The following is a 20,051-nucleotide window of genomic DNA, read 5'->3' as shown; positions in this document are numbered from 1 at the left end:
CGGCTTCGCCGAATTCACTGAAGAGAGACCGGCCGACTTCGTTTTCGCGAATCGCCGATCCATTTTAGCTTTAAACAAGCTAATTGGGCCGGCTTCGCCGAATTCACTGAAGACATCTTCGCCGCTCTTCCCATCCCCACCGATGTGCGCGCAGGCGAACGCGCATTCCGAAAGATGCTCACAGCTGCCGCGGCTCGCTCCATCCCTGCTGGAAGGCTCAAGAACATTCGTCCTAATTTCCCAGCCGAAACAGCCAGCTAGGCAAACGAGCGTGACCACCTACGCCAGGACGATCCCGAGGATCCCCGCATAAGGGATCTCAATTTGGAGATCCGGCAACTGGTAGATCAACATAAGCGAACCAAATGGGTTGAGTATCTGAAGACATGCCATCTCACCACTGGCGTTAGTAAGCTCTGATGCACCGTTAGGTCCCTGTCGAACCCGACGAAGCACAATGACAAAGTGGATATCACCTTCAAGGGTTGCACTTCTTAGGACCCGAAGAGATGCGCGAGCTATTTAAGCCGACTTTTTACACTGCATCCTTCGGCCGACAGAAACAAGCATCGTGCTCCCAGAAGGCTGCACAAACTGACGAACGACAGTGCGCCACTTACTTTCTCCAGTGATGAGGTTCAAAATGCCATCAACAAATCAAAATCATCAAAAGCCATTGGCCCTGACGGACTGAACGCGCTGATGTTGAAGCACCTGGGACCGTTGGGAGTAGGATATCTCACAAGAGTCTTCAATCTGTCCTTGGTCATTCTCATCATCCCTGACAAGTGGAAAGCAGGGAGAGTGGTCCCACTACTGAAACCTGGGAAACCCGCCAACCAAGGGGAATCTTATCGACCGATAGCTCTCCTTTCCCCCAGTAGTGAAGACACTTGAAGCCCTCCTACTCCCACTGTTCACGAAACACCTTGCGCCAGCCCCACATCAGCACGGCTTCCGACGAGTGCATAGCACCACCACTGCACTCACCGCCATAAACGCCCAGATAAACCGCGGGATTAACCAAAACCACCCCTGTTTCTCGCTTTTTCACTGCGAGGAATCTACAACTTTCCCCCGCTAAATCCACGGCGACCCTCTTTACCACCTGGACAATGGAGGTCAAACTGCCTCTCACGGTAAAAGTCGATGACACACCAATCCCGACAATAAACAATCCCAAAATTTTGGGTGTGACCTTTGACAGTTTGCTCTCCTTCTCCGCGCACACTACGGCTAATGCCACAGAAGTCCAAAATCGCAACAAGGTCCTCAAATCGCTTGCCGGCAGCACTTGGGACAAAGACAAAGAACGGTTGCTATTGACCTTTAAGGCAATAGGCCGACCGTTTATAAACTATGCTGACACGCAGTGGATAAAGCTACAGACATGTCAAAACACTGCCATTCGGACAGCGACCGGTTGCCTCCTCATGTCCCCCATTCAACACCTTCACAATGAGGCACAAATGCTCCCTGTAATAGAGCGCAACAAACTGTTCAGCAAGCAGGTTCTGTTAGGCTGCTAACGCAGGTTTCACCCTTGCAGGCACCTGCTTGAGCCAGAGCCCCCTCCTAGGCACGTCAGAAGACACCTTTTAAACCACGCTAACGAGATCCAGGGCAAAACTGACAGAAATCTACTGGACCAGACAGTGTTTAGACAGTCATTAAACGACATTTGCCGGGAGACCGTCATCACCTTCTTAAGCTCCCGTCCAGTGAATGCCGTAATCGGAGTCCAACCACCACCTATTGCAGATGAAGAGCTCCAGCTTCACCGTGAGGCACGCGTAACACTGGCACAATCACGTTCTGGATACTGTAGCAGATTAAACTCCTACTTATCCTGAATTGACCCCGACATATCCACACATATGTCCGACATGTGAAGGTATCCCGCACGGCACTAACCACCTTTTCACATGCCTTTTAAAACCTACTTATCTTACACCCCTCTCCCTCTGGACCCAACCCGTCGGAACAGCATGTTTCCTGGCCCTACCTTATATGAGCCAAACGAAGACGACCAGTGATATACCCTACACTGACGGGCCTTCTATTACTGTTAAAACAACAACAACATAATGAAAAAGTCTTCGCGCTGTCACTTCATTTTTGACAACTCACACCATTCGTAGCCCGTGAGACTTCTTTATATATTAACGTTGTCTGCGCTAGGCATAGAATTTTAGCTTTGAACGACATACGAATTTACCCTGTTTGTGCTGTTGTATGTACATGCATATATGTATGTATATTAATAAGCATTGTTTTGCTGGAAGTTCAGAATACAAATATGTGAGTGCGTAGGCTAGGGCATCAAGTGTGCATACGCACATACAAATATGTACATGCATATGCAAATATGTGCGTGCATATCTGCACCTGTGCAAATAAGCAACAACAGCACCGTTAACTCGTATTTTTTTTCACTTTGCTTGCATTCACACAATGTTTGCATGCATTTTTCTTTGTTATATTTTGTTTTTCTCTCTAAAAACAATTGCTACTGAAGTAACCAACAACAAAGGCACCGTTGGTGCTAAAAAAACAAAAATAAGAATGCTTGACAACAACAACGATTATCCAGACATACAATGGCAAAGCATACCGATGGTAAAAAAACGACCGCATGGAGGTTCACCTCTAATGAGGAAAAGGCCAGCTCTAGCCGATACAACTGGACCATCCAGTAGTGCTAACCGGTTTGATCTGCTAAGAGATGACAATAACCTTGACAATGAAAATCATAAAAATGCACCTGCAATGGAAATTAATGATGGTGAAAACAATAATACGGAAGGGGAAATCTCTGTTAAGCCGCCGCCAATATTTTTGTCTGATGTCAATGATATAAGTGGCATGATGTCTTATATTTGTAAGTGTATTCAGAAAGACAGTTTCAGCTATAAAACTCAAAGAGATGGACACGTAAGGGTTATAGTTAAGTCCGTGAATACCTATAGACAATTAGTAGATTACTTAAGAAAAGATAAAGTTAAGTTTCACACTTATCAATTAAAGCAAGACAGGGCCGTTAGGGTAGTTGTTAAAAACTTGCATTACTCTACACCAACTGAATTCATTAAGAATGAAATTGAAGAGCTAGGTCACCAAGTAAGAAATGTTAGTGCAATTAAGAGTCGTATAACCAAGGAGCCCCTGATATGTTGATCCGGAGCCAAGCAACAAAAATTCTGATATATATCACATTAAGTATATTGGTAATGCTGTTGTCAAAGTGGAACAGCCAAGAAAAGTGAATGATATAGTTCAATGCTTTCGATGCCAGGAATTCGGGCACACCAAGTCCTATTGTACAAAAAGCTACAAATGCGTGAAATGCTCTCTAGATCATCCTGCTAATGACTGCCCTAAAAGTAAAGAGTTACCTGCAAAATATGCTAATTGTTTTGAAGCTCATGCTGCTAGTTACAAAGGCTGCAGAGTGTATCAAGAACTGGTAGTACGTAATGATAGACCGATACGTAATAATCCACAGCATGTAAGTACAAACTTTATTCAACCAACTAAGCTTAACAACATAAACCAACATGAGAGCCAGCCCACATACGCTCAAGCGCTTCAAGGCAACCATGGGACAAGGGCACGACAATCCACTTGAAAGAATTGAGGCCTTGCTTGCCAAGCAATTCGAATTAACCAACAATATTTTAAATATGATAACTCTTTTAATTAACCAACTATGCAAATAGATTTACGTATTGCAATATGGAATGCCAATGGTCTTTCCAACCATAAAGATAAAAAACAAGTATTTTTGAAAGCAAACAATATTGATATTATATTAATATCGGAAACACATTTCACTAACAGATCTTTTTTTAAAATACACGGTTATGATCTGATTAGCGCAAATCACCCAGATAACAAAGCTCATGGAGGATCAGCAATAATAATAAAAAGCAGTATTAGGGACAGGGTTATGGACAGTGTTGACAGCAACGCTATATAAGCCGCTTGCATCCAGGTGATGTGTTTGCACTTTGATTTAAGTTTATCAGCAGTGTATTTTCCACCAAGATTTTCTATAAGTCCCAGGGAATACTGGGCCTTTTTCCAGAAACTTGGGACAAGATTTATTGCTGGTGGTGATTACAATGCCAAACATCCCTGGTGGGGGTCAAAACTAATTAACCCAAAAGGCAGGCAACTTTATAAGTGCATTACTGATAATAATCTCTCCACGCTGTCTACAGGTAAACCAACTTATTGGCCTTCCGATCCTAGGAAGATTCCTACTAGACTTCATTGTATACTCAGGTATACCCCAACACCAAATAAGTATAGCTGAAAGCTTTGACCTGAGTTCGGATCACTCGCCACTCATTGTAACATACAGCTCCGTGTCAGTAAAATGGAATTTTCCTTACAAGGTTATTACGTCGAAGGCAGATATTACTGCGTTCAAAAACTGGCTTGAAAATAAAATTGATTTAAATATGCCCCTAAAAACTGGCACAGAAATAGACTTAGCTGTCGAAATGTTGACCAACAACATACACGAAGCTGGGTTTTTGTTTGCGCCACCTCCAAAAGAAAGGGCAAGAAGTAACGAATTTATATCTTTAGAAATCAGACGACTAATCAAACATAAGCGGGCTCTGAGAAAAAAATGGCAAACAAGCCAAAATCCTTTGGACAAAACAATGTTCAATAAGGCAAGAAACGATCTTAAGAAACGAATGGCTGAATTAAGAAATGAATCAACAGCTGATTTTCTAAAAAATCTTAAACCCTTTACAAATGATTATGAATACACCCTATGGAGAGCTACGCGATATCTAAAGCGCCCTACTAGAATAAATGTCGCTATTACAGACAGCAATGGAGTTTGGTGCAGGTCAAATGAAGAAAAAGTGGAGGCATTTGCGCAACACCTTTCTACAGTATTCCAACCTAATCCCGATGGTGATGGAATACAAGACGAAGTAATTTTTAATTTCTTAGATGTGCCATGCCAAATGAGTTTTCCAATAAGCCGTATTAGCACAATAGAAGTAGAGATAGGGATTAAAAACATCAATAACAAAAAATCACCAGGATATGACAAAATAGATGGAAAAACTTTAAAAAATCTACCCCGAAGTGTCTTCAACTATTAACGAGTATATACAACGCTATGCGGAGACTTGACCATTACCCAACGCCGTGGAAATATGCGGAAGTTATCATGATAAATAAGCCCAATAAACCTGAAAACATTATGCCTTCATACAGACCGATAAGTTTGCTGGTAATATTCTCTAAAGTATTTGAAAGAATACTTCTAAGAAGAAAGTTTGGGTTTAGAAGAGGTCATGGAACAGTAGAGCAATGCCACCGAGTCATCAATCATATTACAGAGGCACTGGAAAGTAAAAAATATTGTACAACAGTTTTTATTGACATACAATAGGCATTTGATCGAGCTTGGCACCCGGGAATTTTATATAAAATTAAGAAAATACTTCCCGCTCCATACTACTTATTACTGAAATCAAATCTAACTAACCGAAAGTATTATGTTGTAAATCAAGGCGTAACATCTAATATATACTCCATAATTGCTGGTGTGCCGCAAGGCAGTGTGCTAGGTCAGGTTCTGTATACAATATTCACTGCCGATTTGCCAGTGTTGGCAGATGTAAGCATTGCAACGTATGCTGATGACACAGTTATAATTGCAACATCTCTGACCCCAGAAGGAGCGTCGCTGAATGTACAGAAAGAGCTTTATGAAGTAGAGAAATGGATGCTTAGAATGGAGGATTAGAGTCAATCCCCAAAAATATACACAGGTAACTTTCACTCTTAGAAAAGGAGACTGTCCTCCTGTTAATCTTTGTGGTACTCAAATACCACAAAATACGACTGTAGTATCTTGGTGTACATCTTGACAGAAGGTTGACCTGGAGATCACATATAAACTCTAAAGTGAAGCAACTTAACCAAAAAACAAAAAAGATGTATTGGCTTTTTAGTAAAAAGTCGCAGCTAAGCCTGGAAAATCAAGTAAGAATCTATAATGCAATCTTAAAACCGATTTGGACTTACGCTTTACAACTCTGGGGAACAGCAAGTCACTCCAATGTGGAAATAGTCCAACGTTACCAGTCAAAAACTCTGAGACTAATAACAGGTGCTCCTTGGTTTGTGAAAAATGAGGAGATACATAAAGACCTCAATATTCCTTATGTTAAAGAAGAGATAAAAAAATACAAATAAATGCATATTCAAATGCCGTCGGCAATTTGATTTCATACTTAATCCAAAAACAGAGCAGAGCCAATGTGTTTATACAGAATTCACTGGAATCAGTTAACACAATTCACGCTGCTCGTGAAGCGTCTCCAAACATTAACGTTCCTTTCCGGACAGTTAGACTTCATTTTTGACAATTCACACTACTCGTAACCCGTGAGACTTCTCTATACATTAACGGTCTTTGTTGATTCGGTGGGCCGCCATGGTGTGGTGAAACTTTTAACAAAGCTGATTACAGTACATTCTCGCTTAACCCTCCGATGTTCGGTGCCTTATGATGCGGTAAGTGCATCATAAGGGTCTGCCCAGACCCATACAAATAATGTAAGAAATACGGTTTTAAAAATAATTTTATTTATTTATTTGAACGGATTAGTATTAATTACGAAGAGCAATTGGGTTTACAACTATATAGTTGCATGGAATGTTCATTAGGACACATGGGACGATTACATTTGCTGCAGTTATAACGAGTTTTACGTCGCTTTTTCGAAGAAAAAGCAGCACAATGGTAGCACGATGACCGTGTTGAAGCATCTTGAGCATATGATTGCTGTGCTGCATCTGATGTCGATGGACAAGATTCCGGTACCTAAAAGAAGCGAAATAATTTATTTTAAATTAGTAAATATGAATACATGCATACACATATCTTTATACGCGGAGATATATGTAGGTGTGTATATAATTCATACTCACCTTGATATTGAAAAGATTCATTGCTTGTCTTATATGAGCAAACCTCCATACTAATGGGTTAGTCGCCCATTTCGTCATATGTGGAATAACTAGCTGCCGTGCCAATTCAATGATAAAAGAGCGCCTCTTATCACTCTGCTTTGCCGGATTCAGCTCGTCATAGATGATGAATGGGGCCAAACCGGCAATATCAAGCATATTATAAAACATTGCCAGTGACCAACGGTTTGTCGAGCGTTTGCACGAATAGCCAGTCAACATTTAATCCATTGTATCTACCCCGCTTTAAATTTATTGTAGTCCAAAATTTGATCTGGCTTGAATCCTTTCAATGGATCGGTGCTTTGACGGTAATGGGCAGTGGATAACATAATTACTGGCTTTTTCGGCTTTGCCATATACGAGCACAGAGCGATATTATTAATGTGTTAACAAAATAAAGTGCTTTAAACATCACGCTTCGGGTTAAGCAATTCATGTGGAATGAAGGTCTTATTTTTTCTTACGATCCATCAACATTTCTGCCAAGTTGTATGTTGAAAAAAATTGTCAGCATAAACAGTCCTACCGCTGTCCATATAATTTTCCAATCAATTTCATGACGACTCGTTCACCTTGATTCGTTTCTCGCTGGCCACCTGGTGGTTTTCCGGTATAAATTATACCTTTCAAAGGGTAGTTTGAAACAGAGTCACAAATCCACCACACTTTCATGCCATATTTTGCCGGCTTACTTGGAATATATTGGGTGAATCGAGTGCGCCCACGATATGGAAATAACTGTTCATCGACGGTTAGTGTATGCTTTCTCAAAATTGGCCCTCAGCATGAGCCATACATCGTCCAGGGCAGCAGATTTGCTTTGCTTCAACCTCTCAGCACGAGTACCACTGTTATCGAAACGGATGAAAGTAGTTAAGCTCTTGAACCGATTCAATGACATAGTGGCCTTATACATTGGCATATTGTAACTGGCCCACAATTCTTTCGCTGGCTGAGAATTCGAGTGGAATACACCAGCAATAAGTAGCATCCCAAAAAAAGCATACATTTCGTCTTCGTTAGTCATTACCGAAGAACGCTGATTATTACTGGGATACTTTTCATTCCATAGACGAAACGCTTCAATGGTTTCGAGCATTTCTGAGCTCCATAAGAAGTTAGAAAGGTCGATTCTGACTTCTAGAATAAGGATGCTAAAAGGGTCAAAAAGTGTGGTTCTCGAAGGAAAAAATTAATGCACGCAAACATCGCCTCTTATAAAGCGCGTCACGGATGGTACCCCAAAGAGATGTATAGACTCAGTCGCTGCACGGAAAAGCCCGGCAAAAAAGAGCAAAAGTGACCGCGAGGGAACACTGAAGGCAACGCCGGTATCAACAAAAGAGCAAACCAGCTCCGAAGGATGGAACACGGTAATAAATAAGAAAAACCGTAAAGGAAACAACAATAAAAGTCCAAAAATAGACGGGAAGCAAAAAGACGAAGCAAACACGAGGGGAAATCGCAGGCGACAGAGACCGCCCCGTAAAGACGCGATCGTTGTGAAAAGCGTTGGCAATGTCTCATACGCTGACATCCTGAAACGTGTGAAAACAGAGCCATGTTTACAGGAGCTTAACTCGAAAGTATACGGTGTTAAGAAAACTGCAAATGGGGACTTGCTACTGGTGCTTGAGCGATCATCTGATCCAAACACTCAGAAGATCAACGAAGCAGTTAAAGCTGCCTTAGGAGATGTAGTGGAAGTAAGGGCACTAACTGAACTACGCCAAATCGAAATTCGTGATCTCGACGAAATCACGACGAAAGACGAAGTTCATGAAGCCATAACTAGCCAATTCAGGGAACTAACTGTGCCTTTGTCTGCAGTTGCTAACTTGCGAAAAGCTTATGGTGGGACGCAAACGGCGACCCTTAAAGTTACACCAGAGATCGCCACTAAGCTTACAGCAGCAGGAAAAATACGGATTGGCCTAGTTATCTGCCGTATCAGAGAAAAACTTGACCCGAAAAGGTGCTTCAAGTGCATGGAGTACGGGCATGTCGCAGCGAGATGCAAAAGTACGGACGACTTCACCAAGTCCTGCTTTAAGTGCGGCAGTAAAGATCACCAGGCGAAGAGTTGTACCCAAATAGCAAGTTGCTTAATTTGCAAAAAAAAACAAATAAGCGACACACCACACGCGATGACTAGCAACAAGTGCCCTTTATATCAAAGAGCACTCAAAGAAATGCGACATAAATGAAGTTTCTCCAACTGAATTTAAATCACTGCGAGAAGGCTCAAAGCCTGCTCGAACAGTCTGTACGAGACCACAAAATAGATATTGCAATACTCAGCGAACCCTATAAATACGGAAATGGGAATGATTGGGCATCCGACACAACAGGCAAATCGGCTATATGGAATTGTGGAATGATTAGGTCACGAATGACGAATATAAACGCAACACGTGGCTATGTACGAGCCCGTGTTGGTAAGATGTTTGTTTACAGCTGCTATCTTCCACCTAGCTTAACCCTAGCGGAAGCCATACACGCACTGGAAGAACTTGCACATAACATTAAAGATCATAGTCCGGTCATTGTAGCTGGCGACTTTAACGCTTGGGCAGTGAACTGGGGATGCCCTCGAACCCCCCCTAGAGGTAAAGCCCTTTTAGAAGCGTTCGCTATGCTTGACATAGCGCTTATGAATACCGGGAACCAGCAAACATTCCAAAGAGCAGGGAAAGGGTCAATAATCGACCTGACATTTGTTAGCTCTAGCCTCGTGAGTAGTACGAGATGGTCCCTTAGCCAGTATTACACTGGTAGTGATCACTTTGCAATACTTTGCGATATAGGCAAACATGATAGGCCGAAGTCATCTAACTCGCACGAGGTCAGATACCGGGTTGGAACTTTGGGCCTGGAAGTGTTCGAGATAATGATGGCAAATTTTACACCTACTGGAAATGCGGCTGAAAAAACTAACCAAGTCATGAGGCAACTCACTAAAGCATGTGATGCAGCTATGAGTAAAACAAGGCCTAATAAAAACCACAGAGAGCCCGTTTACTGGTGGACGGAAGAAATCTCTGCAGCACGTTAAGCGGTTAAGCGCATTGCTCACAAAGCGATTGAAGGTTCTCGCTGGCTCTACGGAGATAAAGAGTATTGCCTAGTCACAACGTTAGATGTAAAAAATGCATTTAATACAGCAAACTGGGGAAAAATCCTAAATGCGCTGGAGAATTTCCGAGTCCCAGCCTACATTCGGAAAATTGTTGCAAGCTACTTCACTAACAGAGTGCTGCAATACAAAACCGACGAAGGAATGGAAAGGTACAGAGTAACCGGAGGAGTACCACAGGGGTCAGTGTTGGGCCCACTCCTCTGGAATATAATGTACGATGGAGTTTTGCGTCTCCAACTACCTCCAGGATCCCAAATCATAGGGTTTGCTTACGGCATTGCAATCGTAGTCGTTGCCAAATTCCTAAACCAGGCCGAAGCGATTTGCAACCAAGCAGTCGATATCACAAAAGATTGGCTGCGCATTAGTGGTTTAAGCCTTGCAAACCATAAAACAGAGGCAGTTCTCATCAGTAGCAGGAAAATAATTGAAACAGCAAATCTCAGAGTAGGTGACCACGCACTAGAATCTAAGCTGTACATCAAATATCTCGGGGTAATGATTGACCACAGGTTAAGCTTTAAACAGCATCTAACATACGCCAGCGATAAAGCAGCGAAGGCTGTAACCGCATTGACACGTATTATGATGAATACGAGAGGACCTAGGCAGGCTTCTAGGAAGTTGCTTAGCAGTGTGGTATCATCTATCTTGCTATATGCGGTACCAGCCTGGGTCGAAGCAACTAACTGCAGCACATACATGAAAGGCATTAAATCGGTATACCGGTTATGTGCCCTCAGGGTGTGCTGTGCATTCCGCACAGTATCGGAAGATGCTGTATTAGTCCTCGCGGGTATGCTACCAGTTAAGCTGACTGCACAAGAATTCGCTGAGATAAAAAAACATCGAGCGGGTCCAGCACAGTTGACTAACCGAAGGGCTAAACGGGAGCGAAGCATCCGTACTTGGCAGGAGGAATGGAGGAACTCCATGAACGGACGATGGACATATCGATTGATCCCGAATATCACAAGATGGATAAATCGAAAGCATGGCCAGATAGATTTCTACCTGACCCAAGTACTTAGTGGGCATGGATGCTTTAAGGCTTATCTGCATAGATTTAAGCACGAAGATGACCCGTACTGCACCTTTTGCGACAGTCTAGTTGAAGACGCAGAACATGTTTTCTTTGTCTGCCCTCGTTTCGAGCTGGAAAGAGTAGAATTGAGTGACAGGGTGGGGAAGCCAATAATGGTTAGCAACCTAGTAGATATCATGCTTGACTCAGAAGAACATTGGTCCGCTGTCAGTAACATGGCAAGGATAGTAATTACCAAGCTGCGTCGCAATGAACAACAGCGCAGATTGTTACGTAGAGGCAATAGGCCACACCCCCTCCCCTGAAGTAGTACCTAGTAATACTTAACGGTATTAGGAATCACCAAATTGCGTCACGCTGAACAGCAGCGCAGATTTTCAAGTAGAGGCAATAGGCCGCTCCCCTCCCAGAATTAATACTTAACGATAAGTAAATACCAAACTGCGACGTGCTGAACATCAGCGCAGATTTTCATGAAGAGGCAATAGGCCGCTCCCCCTCCCGTGAAGTATTACCTAACGGTCGTCCCGCGGGAGGGAAACGGAGCTAGGGTGGGGTTTTTAGTGGGTGAGTCGAAAGACAAGTCTCACACTTTTCGGCTTTCAATGCTTTTTGCCACCTCCAAAAAAAAAAAAAAAAAAAACACGAGCAAAAGAGTACCGCTAAAAAATATCTATGCCATCGCGCGTTCACTCAATATATAAATGATTAGCACTCGAAGGAGTCCACTTTCTTATTTATGTTTTTTTTTCATTGTTTTCGTCGGCAGTGCATTAACAAAGGGCACTAATCACTCTACTTGCAGTTTTTTTTATTATTATTTACATATATACCATTAAACTAGGTAATAAAATAATTTAAATAAGCCAAAAACAGATACATATGTATATTAATGTGTGCATGTGATCATATGTTTATTTTTAAAAGATTTATAATGGCAGAGAATTCAAATTTTATTGCTGAGAAAATTTCTAATGGAAGTTACTCCTTATCTAATAAACAAAAGGTTAAAAGTTTCATTTGGAACGTGTTGTGCGAAATCTTGAAGGAAGATGGAGCGGTATTAAGCGGATGGGTATACTGCCGGCAACTGCCACAAATGTCTGAAATACATTGGTCATCAAACATCCAACCTGAATCGTCAGAAATGCTGCCGCGCACTCAAACAGCCGACAGTTTTAAAAACTGTTACGGCAGAGAACAAAATCAACTTCATTGAAAAATGTGCAGCGTAGGTGATAGAAGATTGTCGTCCATTTTCGGCTATTGCTGGTTCAGGCTTCAAAAAACTTGTACAATTTTTTATTAAAATAGGTGCAACCTACGGAGAAAATGTAGATGTGCATGATCTACTACCGGACCCAACTACTCTTTCACGTAAGTTACAAAAATCGGCAGATGAAGCGAAGGTCCAACTAAAATCCGATATAAAAGACGTTGTCAACAATGGTGGTGCATCTGCTACAATTGATATGTGGACTGACAGTTACGTAAAACGGAATTTTTTAGGCGTAACTTTGCATTTGCAGAAGGATTTCAAGCTATTGAATTTTGTATTAGGGATGAAATCAATGGATTTTGAAAGGACGACGGGAGATAATATATTGAAAAAACTGAACTCGTAGTTCAGTGAATTCGGCGTGGAAGATACGAGTAGTAAAATTCGTAACGGACAGAGGATCAAATATTGGCAAAGCTCTTCAGTATCACACGAGATTAAATTGCAGCAGTCATTTGTTTGCAAATGTCTTACAAAAGTCCTTTGACGAGACAACAGAACTCATGGAGCTACTACTGTCGTGAAAAAAAGTTGTGAGATATTTTAAGAAAGCAAATTTGCAAGTTACCAAGTTCCTTAAAAAATTATTGTCCTACTCGCTGGAATTCAAATTATACGATGTTTAAATCTATCGTAGATAACTGGTTCGATATAAACGAGTTATTAAAAGAGACAGAAGAAAGTCAAAGGCTATTGCAAATAAATATTTCAATGTTGAAATTTCTAGTGGAACTCTGCGGTGAAAGTCGTTTTTAATAAAATGCAACTTTGCAGATTGCTTTGTCTGTGCTACGTTATTCCATCAATAAATAAAATTCAAAATCTTTGTGCGCCAAACGATGCAGACATAGCTGCCATTTCGGTTTTAAAGGGCAAAGTTAAGGAAAACATCGAGAAAGTATGGGTAGCGAATTTGAGTACATGGCATAAGACTGCATTTTTTTTGTTTCCACCAGCTGCAAGTATACAACCAAACGACCTCAACGAAATTAAAAGCTTTTGCATTTCTTGCATGCAAATTTTACCACCAAATTTTACATTGTAATCAGCGGTAACAATATTCCCATCGGATAATCGTTCTTTACCAACTGCTTCTGATCTGACAAGTCCTGTTATACCGTCACCTTTTTCACTAAACACACCTCGTAACATTTGCGAAAATCTACCAATTTCTCCACCTACAACTTCTGCCGATCCCTCGCCATCGACAATACAAGACAGTCATTTCTTTTTTGCGGATTTATTGAGAGCATCAGAAATGTCGTCACCAGAAAATGTTGCACAAGAAGTAGAGAGATACAGTTCTGAAATAGTTAGAATGACAGAAGATTTTGACTTGATCTAATGGTGGCGAAATCATTGAAATGTCTATCCCCAATTATCCAAATTCGCCATCCAGATACATTCGATTCCCGCCAGCAGTGCAGCTTCTGAACGTGCATTTTCATTAGCGGGTAACATTATAACCGAAAAGCGAAATAGAATTGGGCCCAAAACAGTTGACAATTTGTTCTTTTTGCATTCAATACATAAAAACTTCAATAAGTTGCAAATGTAAATATTTTCTTTATATCTTTATACATAAGTATCTTTAGAAGTAAGTTAAAAGAATAATTATTATTTGTTTTTGTACGATAAGTAATTTGTAAAAGAATGAATTTGGTTTTCAATTTTTATTTCAATGTTCATTTTATTTTCTGTCATAATTAATAGTAATATACAATAATAAAATAAAATAATATCACTGCTTCAATAAAGAAAAAACTTTTCATTTAAAAATACTGCTACATATGTAGCACGACGACGCGGTGTTTGTGGTGTTTTCCTCATTTGACAGACTTCACACGTCACACCGCTTAGCCGAAGTTGAGTATACGATTGCTTTCAAATCTAATATAACACCCGAGTATACGAGTTAATCATACACTCAACAATCGCGGTAATATCGGTATTGATCAGCGCACACACCGCTCTTTTGCTTTCCGCTCAAATGCGGGCAGTTTTTCTGAAAATGTACTGTGAAGATCGAACAAAAAGAGAGCAGGTTTTGCATTTGACCGTCATGGAAATGAATGCTTGAGCTCAAGTCACTTGCCGTTTGAGTATGAGTAGAGGTCTTCAAATTTTATTTGTGGAATTTTTGCGTTCAAGTTATAGAAAAACAGAGTATTGAAGCGGTGTGCAAGCAGTAACATCAGAGAATGTTAATGCAATGAGAAGGTGCAAATGTTACTGTGAGCTTTTTTTAGTACAATTGAGATTTGAAAGATTTGTAGTAAGGTCATTTAGCACACCGAGTTTATAGACACCTCACTGACTTTTGCCCACACAAAAATTAGAAACACCACACATTTTTCACCTCAACACACAACACATTTCTCACCTCGACATTAAACCAATTAAATTTTTACTATTTTCGTATTTTTGAAATAATAAGCGAATACGTAAAATTTATTACATTTTTTTTTTTTCAATTACATTAAAAAAAAAACGATTTAAAAATAAAAATTTATAAAAAAAAGTTTGCGCCGGGAATTGAACTCGAGTCTAACATGTGGCGAGGAAAAATAGGCGGTGCGTTTATTTCTTCGACTGCTTATTTTTTGACCATTTTGTTACTTTTGAAATGATAAGCGGATTCATAAAATGTATTACAAATTTTTTTACGATTACATTAAAAAAAAAAAAAATTTAAAAACAAAAAAAAAAATTTGTGCCGAGAATTGATGGCGAGTCACGTGGGGAGGATAAATACGCAGAGCGTTTATTTCTGCGCCTGTGAACAAAAGGTTTTGTGCATGCGCGCGACGCGAATAAATTTTAATAAAGTTCTGAAAGTAATTCATGAAGTTTTTCATTACACACATATGTACATAAATGAACGTATACTTTATATGTAAATAAATGATGGTATATGAAATATACATAAGTACATAATATGTATGTACATGTCAATAGGAGGTATTTGCATTCAGAAAAAAAGAACGGTTTAAGATAAATCAACACTTTTTTATATTGTATGTCAATTTATAGTTTATGTACTCGACAGCATTTACATACATATGTATGTATGTACATTTGTATATGAAAAACAATAATGCGCAAGCGCAAGAACATCATATCACATATGCAAGTATGCCCAAATAACCTTGACTTATGTATGTACACATGTCATACCACATCACATTCTTACAAGAAATCAAATACACATGCGCACTAGTGAACGAGTTTCTTCCTAACAAGTGCAAAAACAATTCTGCTCTATGTATGCATATATACCGACTTTATGTCCTAGCATATATACATACATACATATATACCTACTTGCCTTCTAAACTTCCTACAAAATAATTGTATTCATATGTTACAACATCCATACACGTTCATACATTCAAGCATACATATATGTACATATGCGCGAGCACAGCGCTCCCTTCTTGCTTCCGTGTACTTTTGTCTTTCACCAGTCGATATTCCTAATATTGTACTTACAAAAACACAATACTTTGATAGACGCAAAAGCAACAGCAAGCACAACGCGATGGCCGCTTTTCCACCACACATTCTAAAATGTTCTAGAACACAACAAAAACACATACATACCTCACATGCGCATGTCGCCCAAAGCTAAAGTCTAAGCCTAGCGACTACAAAAACAAAATACATTCGTAGACGCAGTCGCAGCGGCCATGATTCTATCAGCGACGGCGCTGAACAATTTAGAACAAAAACAAAAAGTTCATTCATAAGTTCGAGCTCATATTTCAATTTCATTCATAAAACGACCCGCCATATGCCAATTTTCGCGACCATTCGAAAATAGTCAATATTGGAATATTTCGCGTGGAATTATTTGCCAATATTTGATAAATCTTAAATTTTTGTCATGTCGAGTGGCCGCGGCTCCGTATGTATGTATGCACCCTTATATGTATGTAAATATGTCTTCTAACTGTGCGACAGTCGCGAGTTAATGCGACTTCCAGCGAATCACACATTGCTGTCCGCAAAGCCGCATATATGTACCTTATGATCAGAAAGTACCGGGAATGTTTAAATTAAACAAAACAGAGTTAAATTTAAGGCAAATTTATATTATCTCCTTCAAAATTTGACCCGTCTGAAGCAACACACATGTGCCAACGTTTAACCCAGTCCTCCAAACACCCCCGGCAGGCCGATTTGTATTCTCTTTGATCAGTGCGATGGGGCGTTATCATCATGCAAAATCTGAGGATTGGTTGCTCACATTTCCGGCGGTTTGCAACACACAGCATCTCTCTAAGGTTTCAAAACGGATAAATAATATTCTCTATTGACTGTCTGGCCCGATGGAAGGTACTCATGGTGGACTATGCCTTGGCAATCGAAGGAAGCAGTCAACATCACCTTCCCGGTTCTTTTTGCTCATAGGGTATACATATCCCATGTGTCAAGTGTGCGCAGAAGCTTGTGTTCTGGGTTTGTTAGAATGGTGGTAGTTTGTACATATATTTATACACATATGTGAGTATGCGCGTTAGGCTTCCTGTATGGATATTAGAATATTTTCTCATCAATATGTGTATGTAAGTAGTTCAGATTTGACTGAAGAGATTAAATATAGGAATGCATATTCATATGATTGGCTTTATGGCTGTTTTACATATAAATTAATTCAAATGAAGTATGAATAATGTTATATAGAAAATAAATTTCTAAATAACAGGTATTAGAAAAACCTGAATACACTATTTTAAATCAATTCTAATTAAACCAAATATAAAAAATGAAATAAAAATATCGAACAAAAAACTGTGTACAGGATTTGAACCTGAGTCAAATATGAGACGATGTACTGCATACACGACACGTCTTTCACGATTGCGCTAAACTACAATTATTAATAATCTTTTCTAAATCACTCATTTATTCGATTCGCAGTTTTATATGCACATATTCTGCGTTAGTTGAAAGTTTGTATGCGTAATTATATGAATATGCATGTGTGTATGCGCGTTTGGCTTTCTGGACGGATATTAGAATGATATTTTCTCATCAATATAATTTGGATTTGATGAAATAGATTATAGATATATGTACATATTTTCTGTTTTGATTGATTTATATAAAAGTCAGGTCATATCCAGTATGAACTATTTTATACCGAAAAAAAATTTCCATTTATAAAATACAAAAAAAAACAGTATTTTAAAGAAATTTTAATTAAAATAAACTCAAAAATTTTACCAAACTTTCCTGGTTTGAATTGTAAAAAAAAAATGTGCAAGAAAAAAATATGACTTCAGGACTTGAACCTGAATTATATACGTGCCAAAAAACAAAACGAATAATTCCGCCGACTTTAGCTTCTGCACCACAAACTAACTGCCGCGCGGGCTTCTTAATCGCAAATTTATTCGCTTCGATTTCCTTAGTAGTGTGCCGAAAAATCTTATGAACTTCCTCAGTAGTCTGGTAAACGCAGAAAATATCTGAATTCTTGTCCTAGCGTGGTAAGTAAATATAGAAACCCTCCACTCGCGTCACTCGCGTGGTAAATATCTGCAATTCGCCACTCGTGAGCAAAGTTGAATTTGAAATGACCTTATTATGAATCTACAAATTAGAACTCGAAAAAAGCTCGTTTAACATTTGCTCCTTCTCATTGCATTAACATTCTCTGGTAACATTACACCGCTGCAGTTCTCTGGTATGTACACATAATATATTGTAGCAGAGAATGTTAATGCAATGAGAAGGTGCAAATGTTACTGTGAGCTTTTTTTAGTACAATTGAGATTTGAAAGATTTGTAGTAAGGTCATTTAGCACACCGAGTTTATAGACACCTCACTGACTTTTGCCCACACAAAAATTAGAAACACCACACATTTTTCACCTCAACACACAACACATTTCTCACCTCGACATTAAACCAATTAAATTTTTACTATTTTCGTATTTTTGAAATAATAAGCGAATACGTAAAATTTATTACATATTTTTTTTTTCAATTACATTAAAAAAAAACGATTTAAAAATAAAAATTTATAAAAAAAGGTTTGCGCCGGGAATTGAACTCGAGTCTAACATGTGGCGAGGAAAAATAGGCGGTGCGTTTATTTCTTCGACTGCTTATTTTTTGACCATTTTGTTACTTTTGAAATGATAAGCGGATTCATAAAATGTATTACAAATTTTTTTACGATTACATTAAAAAAAAAAAATTTAAAAACGAAAAAAAAAATTTGTGCCGAGAATTGATGGCGAGTCACGTGGGGAGGATAAATACGCAGAGCGTTTATTTCTGCGCCTGTGAACAAAAGGTTTTGTGCATGCGCGCGACGCGAATAAATTTTAATAAAGTTCTGAAAGTAATTCATAAAGTTTTTCATTACACACATATGTACATAAATGATGTACATAAATGATGGTATATGATAATATACATAAGTGCATAATATGTATGTACATGTCAATAGGAGGTATTTGCATTCAGAAAAAAAGAACGGTTTAAGATAAATCAGCACTTATTTTATATTGTATGTCAATTTATAGTTTATGTATTCGACAGCATTTACATACATATGTATGTATGTACATTTGTATATGAAAAACAATAATGCGCAAGCGCAAGAACATCATATCACATATGCAAGTATGCCCAAATAACCTTGACTTATGTATGTACACATGTCATACCACATCACATTCTTACAAGAAATCAAATACACATGCGCACTAGTGAACGAGTTTCTTCCTAACAAGTGCAAAAACAATTCTGCTCTATGTATGCATATATACCGACTTTATGTCCTAGCATATATACATACATACATATATACAGTCGAACTTCCATATAGTGAATTCGCACGGGACCTGAAAATCACTTCACTATATAGAAACTTCATTATAAAGAAACATTGATTTTTTATGTAATTTTATTTAAAATAATCAGTGAGTTTGGTTTGAATTACAGTCTTCCATTTTTCATTTTCAATAAAAGCTTCCAAATCATGTAGAGAGTTGAAAACATTAATCGGCACGTCACTCCTCATTTCCACAAAGGTTCTAATTACGCTAATGGATGAAGCAGCTTGTATCAACGTAGGTAATGCCTCCTCAGTTTCTGCCAATTCTTCAACGGTCAAATCGTGTTAATCGTTATCTGAAATAATATTTACATATTAAATTTTCGTTTGACTATAAAAAGATAAATGCTTACCAGGTTCAGCTGGAACTCCGCGACTTTCAAAAATGCTGTTGAGAATATCTTCTTCGCATGGGTTGTCCCAAGTCTGCACACCATTATCAACATTTACGTAGTCATCAAACGATGCTTCGATATTTGCTACTTTTTTAAATGAAGACTGTAAAGCAGCCAAATCCGATATTGAAAGAAGGTCCTCTTCATCCCAATGCTCAAATGGAATCTGCATAGCATCTTTTGAAAATCCAGCCTTTTTAAAACAGTTGGCAATTGTTTCTGGTTTAACATAGACATTCCATACATTGCTAAGATTTCGAACTGCTTGCAGCAAGTCTATAGCCATAACAGAATTTCCCTCATCCACTTGAGTCAATATATTCGTTAAA

This window comes from Anastrepha ludens, chromosome X (assembly GCF_028408465.1).
Source record: "Anastrepha ludens isolate Willacy chromosome X, idAnaLude1.1, whole genome shotgun sequence".
NCBI lineage: Eukaryota > Metazoa > Arthropoda > Insecta > Diptera > Tephritidae > Anastrepha > Anastrepha ludens.
The sequence above is the reverse complement of the archived record's forward strand: the minus strand, read 5'-3'. Positions refer to the sequence as shown.